This window comes from Falco biarmicus, chromosome 13 (assembly GCF_023638135.1).
Source record: "Falco biarmicus isolate bFalBia1 chromosome 13, bFalBia1.pri, whole genome shotgun sequence".
Taxonomy (NCBI): domain Eukaryota; kingdom Metazoa; phylum Chordata; class Aves; order Falconiformes; family Falconidae; genus Falco; species Falco biarmicus.
The window spans coordinates 25,038,734-25,055,419 of record NC_079300.1 but is presented as its reverse complement, the minus strand read 5'-3'; the positions used below and the strand labels follow the sequence as shown (position 1 = coordinate 25,055,419).

At 39.6% G+C, this 16,686-nt stretch overlaps 1 protein-coding gene and 1 long non-coding RNA gene across 2 annotated transcripts in view; one reads left to right on the top strand and one right to left on the bottom strand.

The window, feature by feature from the left end:
• The first annotated feature begins 466 nt into the window (after positions 1-466).
• LOC130158352 (uncharacterized) lies at positions 467-8,024 on the top strand. Its single transcript, XR_008825256.1, has 2 exons — positions 467-558; positions 5,831-8,024. It is a non-coding gene; the product is annotated as an uncharacterized LOC130158352 (long non-coding RNA).
• AMER3 (APC membrane recruitment protein 3) overlaps positions 982-16,686 on the bottom strand; it is a 41,871-nt gene continuing 26,166 nt past the window's right edge. The window contains exon 3 of the mRNA XM_056359028.1: positions 982-4,846. The gene's annotated coding sequence lies outside the window, so the exon portion shown is untranslated. The remainder of the gene's footprint in view (positions 4,847-16,686) is intronic.

The window sequence follows — 16,686 nt, the reverse complement described above, 5'->3', positions numbered from 1 at the left end:
CCAGGTTAGAAAATATACTATAATGGTATAGGAGTTCAGGTGGCACTTGCGCTGTATGTCTGGATGCAAATGACTCTTAACCTATGGTAGAATATGGATTAACAAGTTTTGTAGTAGTGTTAACGATTTTCTTTTTAAATACTCTTTGTGATAACAATTGAAGGAACTTTTCTGCTAGCTCTTATCACATTGTTTTAAAGTATTTATAAAGCTGAGAGCTGTATAGATATATTTAAAACATGGCTACAGAAAAGTAAATTGAAAAGTGTGGTTTTGAACTTAAAAAATAGTGTATCTCTTCCTTGCTGAAGTTTCAAAGTATTTGTAAATATCCTTTTACTTAAATGGTTTTCCACAGTTAGAAAGATAAGGCAAATATGATGTGCATTTATACTTAGTATTAAGCTTCAAACTTTAGTCTGTCCTTTTATGCCAGATTTAACTCCATTTATTTTTTTTATTTCTTCAGACAGGTGAGACTTATGAAGATGGGACACCTGGAAATGCGTACTTTCTTTAAGGAGTCAACCAGATAATTTATAAAGCATGTTGTAAGAGGTAAGGATGAGCTTCTGTTAAATTGTTAGATCAGCACTAATTCCTCAGAAGGCTAGAACTTCCTTTCTTCTTACACATGGCACTATGTTTAGAAACTAATCCACTTCCCAAATGACATACACTTGATAATCCACTAACTTCCTCAGGATAAGATTACAGTAGGTAGTATTTGATCTCACTGTTCTGATTCTCCCAGTGCTAATTGACTGATAAGCCAGGTTTCTCCTTAGAGAAACTGAGTTTTGCCTCTATAAGCCTCCAATATAGTCTGGGGATCTAAAAAAGAATTAATAAATACTTCATAAGCAGTAGGGGCTTTTTGCTGTATAACAAACTCACAGTGCTGGAAAATAGTGATTCATTAATATCATGTAAAACAATAAAGGAATGTTAATTAGAGACTAAACATAACATTGTATCCAAGTGACTTTAATATGTAGTGTAGAATATGGTAACTAAAATATAATACATAAAGCATATGTACATCAGATATGATATATATGAAAAATAGTTAACAAAATAACGTTAAACAGCATATAAATGCATGTATCTTAGTTACATAATAAATCATACATGTACTGAAAATTTTATTAATCTGCTACTTGGATTTTTAAATGCTACCTGCGTCAGACTTTTTCCCTATTCTTGAACTCAACAAGTTTGCAGAAACCTTTTTAGGTGTGTATACACACTCATTATGCATGTGTATATATATATATATATATATGTACCATGCATGTACATTGTCCATCAAGAAGTGCCACTGGTCTTTACTGTTTTCATTAAGTAGAATCCAGAATATGAAACATCGTTCTTTCTTAAATATCCCGCAGTTTACCTGCAGCTTTATTGTGCGTCCTGTGCATTTGCCGCAAAGTGTAAGCACTTACAATATGTTGCCACCAAATGCTCCAACTTACTTACAACGATGAAATATCATAAGTGAAGCAAAATATTACCCTATGACTTGTTGCTAAGCTCACATCACTTATGTTTGACTGGAATACCTGAATGCCGTTTTAATACTTTGCTTTTGGAAGGAACACTTACCTGACAGTTCACGTGGGTCTGATACTTCTTCCTACATTTTTTCCCGACATTTTTAGTCATATGAGATTATTTACACTCCAGTTCTGTAAAGTGGTGAGTGCTTTCTCCATTCAAAGCAGTAAGTGGGGTTTTATTAAGGGTACTCTGGTACTAGTCTACGTGCTGGGAGTTCCTAGAACACCTCTGAAACACCAGTGAACTCTGCATTAAGGAAAGGAATGTCAAAGACTGATGTCTTTAGCAGTATATAGTTTCTTAAAATAGTTTTTCCAGAACATTCTTCTACATTTTAGTGAACTATGAGATGGAGGAAAAAATCTCTTTTTTTCCTCTATGGAGGTTGCCTTTAGCACAAAGGTATTGTTGTTCTTTTAATTATTATTCTGATCTTATGTGTGGACACAACTGGTCACAGCTTCCATTCTTGTAAAAATGGGACATGAAATAGATGAGCAGTTTTATAGAAGCTGATCTGAAATTTTGTAGCCACAATACTGTAAAATTTTACATAATTTATCTTAATTTTCTGCATTATCCATTTAAAAATTAAAAAGCTGTCTAACACCAAAGGAAAATTGACAATATGTTAGTCTGAAAGCAGGCCAAAGAAACATGTTCTCATAGCTACACACTGCATGAGGAATTGAATATTCACATGTATGGATTCATTTCACCATGTCTTCATTTCCTAAGGAGACATTGCTCATGTAATATAACAAGTTTAATTTAAAGTTTTTTCTCCAAACTAGTTTAAATCCAATATTGGTAAACACCTTATTCAATAGGTAGATTTATCTGTTAGTTCTTTAAATGGAGAATGTTTAAGCCCTGAAGACTTTTGTGCTTCCCCCAACATTGCATTAGGAGTCACGTAACTCCATGGGGAGAACTAGAATAGACTACCCACAGGCATTTTTTCCATGATGTGTAATGCAGATCCACAGTTGTTCTTTTGGCAGCACGCATTGAACCCAGGGCCTTTGAGTCTCAGAGTGCAATATACTTACTGCTAGTATTAGATGTGTCCATAATCTCAACAGCTGCAGGTGGATCATAAATCTACATGCCTCCCTGCCGCCCCCAGCAGAAGAGTGTGCATGTGAAACTGTGGGCTGTGTGTGTCAATGCTGGGCCTGCATAAGAGGAGTGAAAGCCTTCCACCTTCCCTGTCTGGTCTCATTGCCTGTGGTTTGTATCACAAGGAAACCACTCTGGGCACTGACAGTGCCACAGAGCCCAGCTTTAAAGTCAGCGAGGAGAGCAGAAGTCCTACAGAAGTCAGCTGTGAGACTGCAGGAGAGGAGATCTGGATAGTTTTAATGTAAGCAGCAGTAGGGACTCAGTAGCTCTGACTGATGAGTAGGACTTAGAGGGAGAAGAGCAACAGCAGGAGAAAGAAGGCATCAGCTTGGGAGATAAAGACAAATAATTTGTTGCTCTGTGCCTGTAAGGCAGAAAAAATAAGTCTCCTGCGAAATACTGTCTCCTTTGCTATGTGGCAGCAAAGTGACTTTTCTCCTGTTGCCTTTCTTTTCCTCCATGGTGTTGGTTACTCAGCCTGAAATCCAGGGAAGAGATGTGCAGTATGGTACAGGGTTCAGAAATTCTGACTGCTCCCTTGAGGTGCTGTGCGCTCTGTTACAAGAGAGTGTTGGTAAGTGAAGGTAGCGTGGTAATTTCAAAAGGAAAGGGATCACTTGTGTGAGGAACTAGTTTCTGTATGGACTCTGCCTGTTGCTGGAATGTTAAGCCCAATGTTTATTATTATTTGATTAGCCCGAATCTACTGTGTCATTTAGTATTTCAGGAAAGAATGCCTGTATGATGAACTGCTTGGCATTTCAGGCTTTCACAGGTTAAATGGCAAGTTCTTAGCAGTCTTCTGAAATGTAGTTTTGTGCCATTGGAAGAGTGTCTTGGGCACCTATAATCTCTATTATCAGGAGATACTTATGGTAAGTTGACTGAAAGTCAGCTTATATTGGCAGTGTTGAGGTGCTGGAGAGAGAACTCCTTTCATCTTGGTAATCATAGACTAATACTGAGAAAGTGCATACCTTATCTAGGGGACGTGATTTTATCTTATAGCATTATAGTCTTAATGCATTATGCTTTTTTAAAATCCAAATTCTGCAAAATGCAGTCATCAATTAAATACTGTGGTTATATATTCTTGGCATTATAAATTATTTACTTTAGACATCAAAATTTAGGCATCTAATCTAAGGTATTTGTCTAGGAGCCTTATATTGTCACTAGAGAGAGCGGAATATTTCCAGGGAGTCTTTCACTTTATTCTCAGTATGAGACAGCCAAGACCAGATTCAAACAGGAGTATGAAAATAATGATTGTTCTGTTAAACTGACTCCAAGGATGCCACAAAAATATGAAAACTGGGTTAGCAATGTATCCTACCTAGTACTTTGAGATTGTTTTTTAACTGGAAAAAGACGACTTTGTATAAGGTTAAGTACAGCCATTATGGATATAAGCAGCACGCTTTCTCTCCTTTAGAATGGAATCAAGTGTTATCTTTTTGATGGCAATTTTCAAGTATACCTCTTTATCCTATTCGCCATTTCTGTTACATGATAAATACATGTCTTTGGACAATATAGGGCATCCTATAATATGCTTCATGATATTTTTATTTGTATGTTTACAAAATGCCTTTCCTCAGGTAGTAAATCTGGCCATACTACTATAATCTGCAGTCCTTGTTACTTTAAGGTCATTAAACAGTTGCCATAGAATATATAAAACATTTCTGTAAAATTCAAGAAAAAATTAGTACAACAGAAAACAATTTTACTTCTTCATACCAACTGCCCAAGTCAATGCTCATTTTGCACATACCTGTGTTTTAAAAATATAGTGGTATTTCCAGTTGTTGTGTGGCACAGTTTGACAGAAATATATTATCTTTTTTTCTTAAACCTTCTTGTCATGGCATGACTGTTCAAAATCCTACTGAAGTTTGGGTCTTGCGGGTTTTTTTATTAAAAAAGAGTATTAGTTACCACTCATCTGCAAACACGGTTTCAGGGCCGTGTGGTTGTCAAGAAGTCCTAACTATATTAGTCATGGTTTTCTGCTGCAACACCTCGGGTGGTTTCTCTAGAGAGAAATCTTTGTTGATTCTGATACCGCTATAACGTCATGGAACTATGTCATGCTATATTACACGTGGGGGGGGGGCAGCATCCATATCTACAAATGGATTCTTCAGCGTTGCACCTGCAATATAAGCAAAGACATCTTGTGTTCACATATTTATTTCAGGGTTCTGTTTAACAATAGAATTAATAGTTGAAAGAGTGAACAAAGGAAAATAACTAAAACCAAAAATAGAAATTGGCTACCACCAGAGTGCAACCAGGGCCAGATTAGCAATGACGTAAGGATTTCCTAGTTTGTTGATTCAAAGTAGTGTTTCAGTCACAAAATACTGCAGTGCTTAGCATCAAAATCCCTCTCTTCCTGGAACTCCAGTGGATCTGTTGCTTAATGTTACTTAAATATGTTACTTACCTCTGCCCATTGCAAGGAGGAGGCAGCAGAAATGTGACTGGGCAGGGAGAGGAGGGCAGCCTGCCTGATGAACAGGGCAGGGCATCCCCATGATGGGGACATATTCACCAAAGTCACCTCTGTATCAGCAGGAGCTCACTTATAACAGGTTCTTAGTGCAAGCTCTTAAGAAGCATGTACAACAAGGCTTAGAAGTTCAACTGATAAAGTCACACCAGAAACAAGAAAAATCTTCAGATGTGCTTGTAGGTGGCTTAATTAAGTAAAAAGCAGTTATTTCCCTCTTACCAGCTTCATTTACATTTCAGTTTTTATAAATGGAAGACACCTCTGTACTCCTTTAGTACTTTAGTTATTCTTATTTAGAAACTGATGCTTAAGGTCTCCTGGACACAGCCAGTCTGTCAGCTTCTCTAGGCAGTTGCATAAATGGCTCCCCAATTTGTGCCCATGTTCAAAGTGGCTGGGAATAGCCGCATTCCTGCCTGCTCCCCTGACCCAGGCATGCTTCCCAAGCAGGGAGGAGGCCTGATCCTTTGAGAATCCCAAACATAAATACTGCAGTGGTATTTGGCAGGCCAGCACAGGAATTTGTGGTATTCATAAACTTACTACAGTTTATTTTCCTTCATCTGGCGGTGGTTTTTTCACAGGTTAAAAGTGACTGATGAACTAACTTGCCTCCTTTAGCACTGTGCAGTACAGCCTGGAAGCTGCTGGAGCGTGTTGGGTTCCCGATGCTGGGATGCAGGACTGCCGGCGGGACTGGAAGCAGCAGGACGGCTGGTGGAGCTCTGACACCTCGTGGCTGATCTCCGGGTACGTTACCTCTGTGTGGCTCTGCTGTCGCAGCTGCAGGCAGCGGAGGCCTTGCTGCAATGTCTTTACATAACGGATGTATTTCATGGTTAGGCTTTATATGCCAGCGTTGTTGAGGCCAGGTCAAGTGAGGAATTCATCAAGTTGAGTCCCAAGTTGTGTTGTTCCTAATTTTTTTTGCTAACAAGCACAGTTTCTTTGCCATGCCCCAAGTCACTGAATGCTTGCCAAAAATGAGAGTTTTGGCACCTGAAAATGCCTACATAACCTGAATGTTGGCAGTCCTTGAAAAAAGCAAAAGAGTTTAGAATGTGCTTGGAAAAACAACATGAAAAGCTGCTAAATGCAAAGGCCTTCTTCATCTGTTTGGGTTGCTGCGACTTCTTTCTGTTGAATGTTCTGTGCTAAGCTCCTAATGTGTGCCTTGTCTTCAGAGGCACTGTCAGCTTGTTAATGTAGTTTGCAGATCTCTAAAGCCCCATCTGCTGTGAAAAATCACACCAAAGCCCTGTCACACGGCTGAAATAAATGTCGTATCTATTTTACAGTGAGGTGAGTGAAAGGCTCAGTGTGGTGAGGTGCTTATTCAAAATGCTACACGTCAGCATCAGAGTTGGTAACAGGATAGGGAACTTCCGAATATGTGTTCACTGCTCTGGGCCCTGGGACGTGTGGCTTGGCAGCCCAGAGGACAAGGACAGGAGGCAATAAAATGGCTCTGGTAGTAGTTGTGAGGAATGTCCACCATGTGGGTCTTACACGACAATCTGAATTGCTATGAACTCAAAACTGCCCTGTAGTCGCTGGAAAATCCGAAAATATCTGTGAACATCTTGGCCTTCACAAGAATACAGAAAGAATTTTGAAAGTACAGCATTCCAGTGTTCATGTGTCCTGTTTATAGCTGTGTCACCCGGCATAGACTGCCTGTACATTATTATGGTCTCGGAAAGTTTGAGGCAGGGGGACTTTATTGATTATATTTATATTACTTGTGCAGGTAACTCGTTTCGTGAAGGCGTGTGCTGTCAGCCGGCGAGCACGAGGTGGCACGGCAGAGCAGCGGCACGGCCGGCGGAGCCAGCGAGGGCTGAGCCGCGGCTCTGGCCGCTGCCTCTGCTGGCCCTGAGCGCCTGCCTGGCCGTTCGGGAGGCGCTCTGCGCTGTCATTTCCGAGATACCGCCATCCTAACTGCTAAGTCCACTTGTCATGTAGAATGTCTGACATTTTAATATTTCCTAGGCAGCTCAGTCATTTCATCTAGATTCCCTAGAATTTATGGGCGGATATCAGCTCAGCCTGCACTGGCATTATTTAATTAATCAATTCTTTCTAGCAGCTCCCCTTTTATGATGCAGTTTTTGTGACATCTCAGCTGTACCTGCAAATTAAAACTGTGGGATAGTCTCAGTGATGCCCTCACTCTCAGTTCCTTCCACCTACAAGCACATCTGAAGATTTTTCTTGTTTCTGGTGTGACTTTTTCCTTTGTCAGTTGAATTTCTAAGGCTTGTTGTACATGCTTTGATTTTTTTTGTTGTTATTTTTCTTCTTCATCATACAGTTTTCTAGAGGTTACCTATTTTAATCTTTTGTTCACTGCAGCAGAACACTGGCCCTTTAAGGCCAAAAGGGATGTTTTGCAAGATCAGTTGCTCATGTGCCTAAGGAAATCTGTTTAAAAATATTTGATGTAGCCTTTGCTAGAGAGAGGAGTGTCTTGGGAGTTATTACTGGCAGGGGCAAGTTAGAATGTAGGGCCGCTGGTCCCTCAAGGGCCTGGGATGAAGAATCTTGCATTATAAGGTTTCTCCTTCTCTCATCAGGGACAAAGATATGTCTGTGTTATCTCAGCCTCATAATTAAGAGTGATTAGGTGAGTGAACCATGTATCTGAAGGAAGATTGGGCTAATATGGACACCCCAAGCTAGGAGAAAAGCTTGCTGATTGCAGTTGAAGGGGAACAGGAGGAGAGTCTAAATCAAGGAATTCAGGACTGGAAGCCTAATAAACAGCATGGATTAGAAGATCAATAGAGACCTTAATGCTCACCCCCCCCCCACCCCACCCCACCCCCCCAAAAAAAAAAAAAAAGAAAGAAAGCTGATTAACTTAATTTAAGCAGACAGTGGGAAAGGGAAATCAAGGCAGGCTTTTTGCAGTAGCTATTTCTACCATGAGGGAATGCCCTGAAGCATTCTTTGTCTAGCCTGGCCATTGAATTACTGTAACCTTGATGTCAAGGTTATTTAATAGCTCTGCTATCACGCAGAGCTAATTGCTCCAGCTGGTTGTGTAGATTAGAAGTTAGCTGGGAATTTTCTGACAGAGTGATTTTTCAGATGGGGAATACACTACTTTTGAAAAGTTTAAATATTCTTTGTGAAAATTCAGTTTTACTGGGAAAAAAAAAATCCTTGCAGAAAAATAGGAAAAATGCCTCAATGCCTAGAAGATTTGCCGATTAGTAGAACAGAATTGATCACAAGCAGCATGCACAAAACAGACAGATGATCTATCTCAGTGGTCTGCCATAAAGGGAGATATTTAGAAACTCCCTTACCATGAAAAGTATGGTTTTAAAACACTGTAATCATGAATTGGCCCAATTTTTTAAAAACAAAATATTTTGCAGGAAGTGCTTTCATTTCCCAGTCACTTCATCATTTCAGAATAGTGCCTTGAGCACACTATTGCACACTAGCAAAAATAAGTCCTATGATTTCTATTCAGAAGCATGTTTTTTAGGGAACTCCCAATTCTGCTTGCAATAGCAGGTTGGATTTCAGTCTTGCTGAAGTCTGACCACCAGCACAGAAAGACTGCAGCCGTGCTGGTGCCCCATGAGTTAAGAGGAAATCTGCACAAGGACCAAAGGATCTTATTGTTGTAAATCAGTCCTTTGTGTAATATTACTTCTCTGAACGCTGCATTTTTGCTTGCTTGTAGACCTCAAATTCTCAGCCTGTGTCAGAATGAGCTTTAGACAGGGAAGAAATCCAATGCATACTCCCTGTCCTTCTCCAGCCTTTATATACGCCACTCTAGAGGTCTTAAGAAGCCAAAGTGGTGTTTTCTAGGTAGAGCAGAGGTTCCTCCACAACTAAAAGGCCAGGACTGTACTACAGATTTTGCTATGATGCAGTTATGCACAGGTCAGGACACGGGGGTGTGATGTGACAAACAGTGATGTTGCCAGAAGCCACTTGTGTAAAAAAACCTGACTGTCACTCCCAGGGAATGAAGAAGTCATACTGTAAAAACTTTTTCTGCTGTTACAAGCTGCATCTCCCTTAGAATGCTGTGCCAGCATAATATACTGCATAATATTATAATAAATAATACCTGTGCTGACAAGGCACTGAGTGTGGACCTACCCTAACTCACTAGCCCCTCCTTTCCTGAAGTTATACAACAGAAAAGGCACAGAAATAAAAACAAGACAGAGCCTCTTTAACTGTTTCTTGCTGGAGAAACACAGTCATGTAGTAGTACCCTGGTTGGTCTGCAGTTCTGAACAAACTGTTCACATCAGTTTATATCTGTCCCCATAATTTAGTGACAAACTGCAAATGTTAGGCAGCCACTCTTCTCTGCCTTTAACAGCATCATGTGTAGTTTACCAGAGACCAGTGTTTTCCTCTACCTTCGTGACTATGTTTGAATTTTTTCGTATCTGCAGATCTACCCTAAGAATTTCAGACCAGAAGATGAGCTAGTGGAAGCACTTCATGAGCATGTGAACAAATAGGATTATCACAATGTGATAAAATAACTGATTGTAGAGAAATTTATCTTCTTTTTTTTTCTTTTTTCATCATGTGACTTGAGTAACAACCTTCTAGAATATTATCTCTGAGAGAAAGTGCCTGAGCTCACTTGCTTTCATAAAGTACCCACCTGCCCCTGCAAGTTAAAATACCATCACATGTTTAGTGCACTTGATTACAGGGGCAGGGGAAGGCTGTCAGAATCTGTCTGTAATCTCTGATACCAAACAAAGTTTGCAGTTTTGCTGTCTGCAGCTTGATCCCATCCTTATTGTCTGCTTCACAGCTCACATTCAACCTCTGAGTCAAGGTCACAGACAGTCTGAAAATCAATTTTCCATGCCTCCATTAAGCCTTCCTCAACCTTATTTCTTTTCTTATCTCTCTTTATGAAAGAGCTGCCTGCACAGACCTATGTTTGATGCATGGGACAAGCTCACATGTGCAAAATCTTTGCCAAATAGGAAGCCTATAATAAAATAGTCTGTAAATAATCTCTTCCTGTAGCTATTATGAGCCTTTCAGATTATTTATATTGGCTAGTCATTTGAATCTTGTCAGTGCTGCATTGTGCTGCTGTTGATTGAAATGGTAATGAATGCAATACAGTCTCTCAGATTCTTCAGTTTTAAAAAAAGATATCATTTACAGACAGCAGTGTCACAATTGGAGCTGGCTTATTGATTGCTAAGTACAAGCTGGCTGTGTCTGCAAGGCACAGTCGGTCTGGATTGCAGTGAATCCTATGTCATCGTTGTGTTGCACATCTGTAGTATATTCGCTGACTTGTTAAAGGTAGGGTCAGCAAACAAGACCCTAGCGATCATTAGTAAGTACCAAACTGGTCTGTTTGCAATAAATTTTCCTGAGCCAACTCCTTTTCATTTGCTGTGTACAGCCCACTATCCTGCAAGTCACAGCAGTGCTCTTTGACTCAAAATTCTCTCTCTGTTCTCACATGCAGATTGTGTCTGCATCTGTTCTGTGCATAAAATCCCTTTATCCATATGATTAAGGCTGTAATTCATGTTCTGTTCATATTACTTCCAAGGTACAGAAATTTCCCTTTCCTCTGGCCTTGATAAGCACAGTCTTGGGCTTTCCTATCCACAGAGAATGTTGTCACAAAGATAGTATTTTTCTGTCTGGTTATGCTAACTCAAATATCTGTCACTTTGCGTATTTTCCCTCATTTCTTTTACTCTGTAATATCCATCATTTGGTGCTTGGCCTCCCTTCCCAGGATTCTGAAGGCTAGTCTCTATCCTGTCAGTTGTATCCTAGTCTACCTAAATATTGATTCCTGCTTATGATTAGTCAGCAATGCCAGACTGCATTGTCTCCTTGTTACATTTCCAAAGAAGAAATTTAACATTTTTTCCTATAGGGCTTCTTGTGTTTGCAAGTCCATCCCTAAAATGATGACACCAGGGAAGTGGTGGAGTCACTATCCTTGGCGGTATTTAAAAGATGTAGATGTGGCACTAGGGGACATGGTTTAGTAGTGGACTTGGCAGTGCTGCGTTAACAGTTTGACTCAATGATCTTAAAGGTCTTTCCCAACCTAAACAATTCTATGTTTCTATGATTCTTTGATAATACTAGATGACATTTCCATTTCTGATGGGCTGACTGGTACTCGTGTTCCTTGTAATCTTCCATCTGTCTGTATCCATCTGTGGGCGTACACTTTCCATTGTCATCTTTAGACATCATTTCTAGCTCTTTGTAATACAAACCCCAAAACTGATCTTTATACAGCACTTAACATGAGGGGAGATGGAGAGTAAAGGGGAAGGAAGTCAGACATCTGGGTCTGGAATATGTGGGCATGGCAGCAACAGAAATGAATACACTATCTTTATTCTTTGATTTTGCAAAATTGAAATTGAAATTGACCCTTGCCTGAATATTCTCTATGGTCAACTAACCTTGATGATATAGCTTACAAAGTCCTGCTCATTCTTACCTCTTTAGTGTATTTATAAGGCCAATTGTGATACTGTTTTGATAGTAAGCAACCATTTCATAGATCTATATACGTTTTTGTAAAGCTTCACTAGAATGGAAATCTACATGAAGCAGTGATGTGACACACAGAGGAACAAGTCTAACTTTCCATCTGGAGCAATTCCAGATTTAAAATGAATGCTTATGCTCTCAGAAACAAATTAATTTCACTTCCGCTTATTGAAGAAGGCCAGACAGCAGAAATAGAGCAAGAGACAATACATAAATTTTTATTGGCTTCATTTTGAGCCAGGATGAAATAATGCAAATCCTTCACTTTTTCTGTCATAAAAAGTGTTGGGTCACGTAGATTTTCAAAGAGGTAAAAATGAAATGGAACCATTTCTAGTTCAGCTAACTTGTCAACTCCTCAGCAGAGGAATGAGACTGACTGGGGCAGCCTCTAATACTGGGGAAGGAATGTTTTATTCCAGGAACATTTGGGAAGGGTCTCATCTCTGTACCAGAACCCCTCCATCCAACAGAGTGGGAAAGCATGCAAAGGTAATAGTAACTCCTTTATGCCAGGCCCACATTCACTGCTTCATGGGAGAGAGCTAAAAGTTCTTAGGTCTCTCTAGTGACAACTCAGAGGAGCTTTCTGTGCCAGCCTTGAGAGGAGATGGTGCCTTTCTGAGCTCAAAGATTGTAGAGCCTTGAAGACACTTTTTGATGCTGATCTTTTCCAAAGAAGGTAACTGTATTATTAGAGAAAATTACATTCTCAAAGGGGGTTATTAGCAGATGAAAAAGCCTTGCTAACAAAGTTCTTATTTTTTCTTGCAAGTGCCTGATTCACACGTTGCAGGAAAGGTAGGCTGAGGAAGCCATCTATACCTCTGGGGCTTTGAAAACTGTAGTGGTGTTTAAAGAGCAATTCTTTAAAAATGCCTCCCTGAAAGTAAAGAGACCAGCTAGACCCATTGGATGCTGAGATCTGGTCCAGGCAGTCCAGGTCTGAAGTTTAGCGGCAGGTATCCAAATTACAGTACCATCCAAACCAGTAAAAATTGGGCTATGAGGGAAACACTGCTGTCACCAGATCCTTGACCTTTGCCTATAGCGCTCGCGTGAAAGCACCTGTCCCGTCCAGCATCTGGATTTGGATACAGATAGACTAACAGTAACTGCAGGAGAGGCTGAATTAAGATACATACTGGATAGCACCATCAGACAAAGCTAGCTGAAGTTTGTTCAGCACTTTACTATGACTGCCAAGAGCTCCATTTTCTTTACCAGCCAGGGCTGTCAGGGCAGCTTTGGCAGTTGGACTTTATCTTTCTGGTCTTCAGCAAAGCCAGGTATTGAAGAACCTACCATGCAGTTTTCCTTTACAGTCCTGCCAGTCTAATTTATTTTGTTGGCAATAGCAATATTTTCTATAGTTGACCTTCCCACATCTGGTAACTGTGTTTCCAACTACAATTCACACATTTGACCTTCTAACAAAGAGCGTGAGCATTAAAAATGTATGAGTGCCTGGTGAGGGGGGCAGCTGAATGGCTGCAGTAGCACCAAAGCTGAATTATTGATAGAAAGGGTGATTTTTACTTTCCTTTCAGCTATTGAATAATAGATTAAAAGCTGCACAATAAGATTATTTTCATTATTCATGTAAATTACTTGTTCAGTTAAGAAGAGTAAGGAGAACAAATGAAAAGTGCCCTGGGGTGGTAAATATATTAGACTTAACATTTTATGGTTTAGAGTATTTATTAATTTTGGATGCATTTTCAATTAAATGTTTTAACAGAAGTAATAAGGAATGTTTTGTATAATTTAAGATACAAGAATATACTTTGTTTTCTCTCAATGTATGTATGATACTATCAATGAAATTTATCAATATAGAACAACTGATGTGTTCTGTATTAGCTTGTGCCCATGCTAACCCAAATAAAAAATCTTATTTAACAGTTGGAATTACCAGACTGAATAATACTGATCTTTATTATGTTGTTGAATCCCTCAGTCTTCCTATGTGCGGTATGTCACACTGGGATGTCCAATCTGTGTAGCCCTAAAGAAATAATGTTTGTTTAGTTTTGCTTTTCCTATTTAGTTTGGTTGCAGTAAAAATAATGTTTATTAAAACTTTTCAGGGATTAATAATCTGTTTGGCTTTCTAACTACCTTTTGCTATCATATATCCTGGCTGGTTATTAATGTACCCAGCAAGAATTCTGTTGCAGATTTCTGTTAATCAATCAACAGCGTTCTTGCTGAAGGTATTAGATGTCATGGTTGCCCTGAATTTTGAATAGACAGTTGCTTCTGCATTTCCACTTGTCCTACTCTCCTGCAGGGCTGGATGATGTTGACTTTGAACTGGACAGCTCCTTTTCTATCAGCTTTGAAATTTTTTCAGCATAGACTCAGCAAGTAACTGGTAGGCTGACTGGGCAGCTTTCTACTTACATCCCTTTGGCAACAATTTGAAAAAGAGGAAGAAAGAGCACGTTTCCTTTAACTGAAATTATTCAAATTCATTTGTTACAGCTTCTGTGGAAAAGTAGGACTTCCAAAATAGTGCATTTCCATTCTTCTATTCATATTTTCTTAGCCAAAGAACTGAAAATAACACAGCTATCAGTATTGCTTTATAGAAGTATCTCAAAATGTTATGTTTTAGACATGTTAGGTATTGATTTAGAACCCACTCAAATCACTGGGAAAATCTCCATGGATTTGCAACAGTCTCTGCAATGTCTGTTGATGGGAGGCATTCCATTTAATACAGGAAATCAGGATTAGATTTATGCAGAATTGTACCTTTCAGCAGCCACACAAGCTTGTTTCCTTACACACCCCTAGCTGAAACAAAATAAGAAATACCAATGCACTTCTCAACACAGCCTTCCTGGATGACAGCCTTCAACTGTCCAGCTTCAATCCCCATGCATTTTCTGATCACGGGTTCTCAACAGGGGTGGGGGGATTTGGTAAATTTTGTGTTGTTGAAGACTGTCTGGTAAGAAGAGAAAGGAGCCAGTCTGAGTTCACTGTGGGTAGGCGGCTGAGTGACTATCCAAGGGTAAAATAGAAATATGTACCACTGACCTACTTAATGTTGAAAGTCTCCATATTCCATTATTGATGAGCTGATCTACTTAATGCCCTCATTGTTGCTTGCAGTTAGTTCAATGGCAGGATGATTTCAACTCTTCCTTAATTTGTGGAGCAATGTAATTAGAATTTCCCCGTTTTATAGCCCGATAGTCTGACTCAATGGAACATATACAGCTGAAATACAGGCTGAGTCAGCATTTTTAATCTGCTTTAAAATCTAAATTTAGGCACACAAGACTGTAAATTTTACTCTGCATGGTCTGATAAGGTCTATAAGGAAGTGCTAAAGTTTTGTGCTTTGAGCTTGCCGTTTAGAATTCATGCGTTTTGATAGGGTGTTTTTTAAAAGTTTCTGCGGGGTCTTGAAGTATTGGCGTTGTAATTTTGGGTTTTATGTTGTTAGGCAAACTCCAGCAATAAATCATGCTTTTCTTTGTTAAGGAAACTCAGTTGCCTCTGACAAGCTATAAAAGCAAATGTTGATCCCAGTAAAGCCAAATTTTATTCTAAGAATTTGATTTCTTTAGTGTATTTTAAAAAGATCTATTTTCAAAACTTGCTTTTAGGTTCAGTATATTTCATGCAGGTAACTACAGAGATTAATATAAAGTTACATCTTAACTAGTGTCAGTGACTCTGTTCACATTGCTGAAGGAGGTGATTTTAATTTTGGAAGCTAACTTCCTTTTTTAACTGTCACGGCTGAAAATCTGATAAATTTAGCTGTCAGCCATGTGTAGGGCGGGGAGGAAGGGAGAAGGAAGTCTTCCTTTGCTATGTTTAGCACTGTTCATGATGTAAAAACAGCAATTGGTTCTGGACTGTAGTAAATTATTTAAGTTTTATGACCCTGTTATTTAGAACCAACTATATAGCTATATGGGTTCAACTTAATAGCAGCCTCTTAGAAAAGCAGGAAGGGAAAACACTGAGTCAGTCTAGAACATGCCTTGGTAAACACCTCAGGGTAGGCAAAGGACAAATGACCAAATTATTTCCTTTGGGCTTTGTAACTTCTAGTTTCCTGCCAGACTGAATAGCTTGCAGTGCCAGTGATGGGGTACAACAGTTTGCAGGGGCTGTGAACTGTGGAGCAGATTTTACATTGAGAGATGAGCTCATTTCCCTTCCTGTTGAAGGGCAACGAGCATCTCCTATAGAGTTCTGTGGAGTCCTAAAGAAGTTAAGCCATCCTTGCCTTTTGTGCTTGGTGAAAACCTCATGTTAAGTTAGATATTCTGCAAACCTTTCAGTGGTTTAGCATACTTCTTTTCAGACACTATGCTTTTTTTCTGCTCACCATCTCTGTGTGAAGACTGGCAGGTCTTTTTGTTAATAGTTATTACCAGGAGCCTGGTAGAGCGAGCCACAGATGTTGAATCCAGGCAGATCTGCTTGGATAATGATGGAAAACACGCAAGGTACTACTAGTGTTACTGGAGCTGCTCTAAAAGCAGGCTCAACCTGAAGGTAATGAAGGTAAATGAAAAGATGGAAGCACAAGTGCAACTGAGTTATCTGCAGTAACACTCAAGCTGTGCCCAGCACTGCACTGCATGGAGAAGACAATATTTCTCTGTCATCTTCCCATTCCTTTGTTTCAGTCATTGATGTAGGCTGCTCTGATGCTCTTGATTCAGATCCTATAGAGATATTCTGCCAACTGGAAATTGGCCAATATGAATGTGTGACCCAGATATGTTCCCAATTTTTTATAATACTGTTGAATGCTTTTTCTTAGCCATCCAGGAGTCCCCTTTCACACAGGCAGTCTTTGGAGCAAGGATCCACTGAATTTACAGTCCTTAAACCTAAGAATCTGTCCTGTGATTTACCATCATCTTGACTGCCCATTAAGGTCGCTCACCCAGCACTTT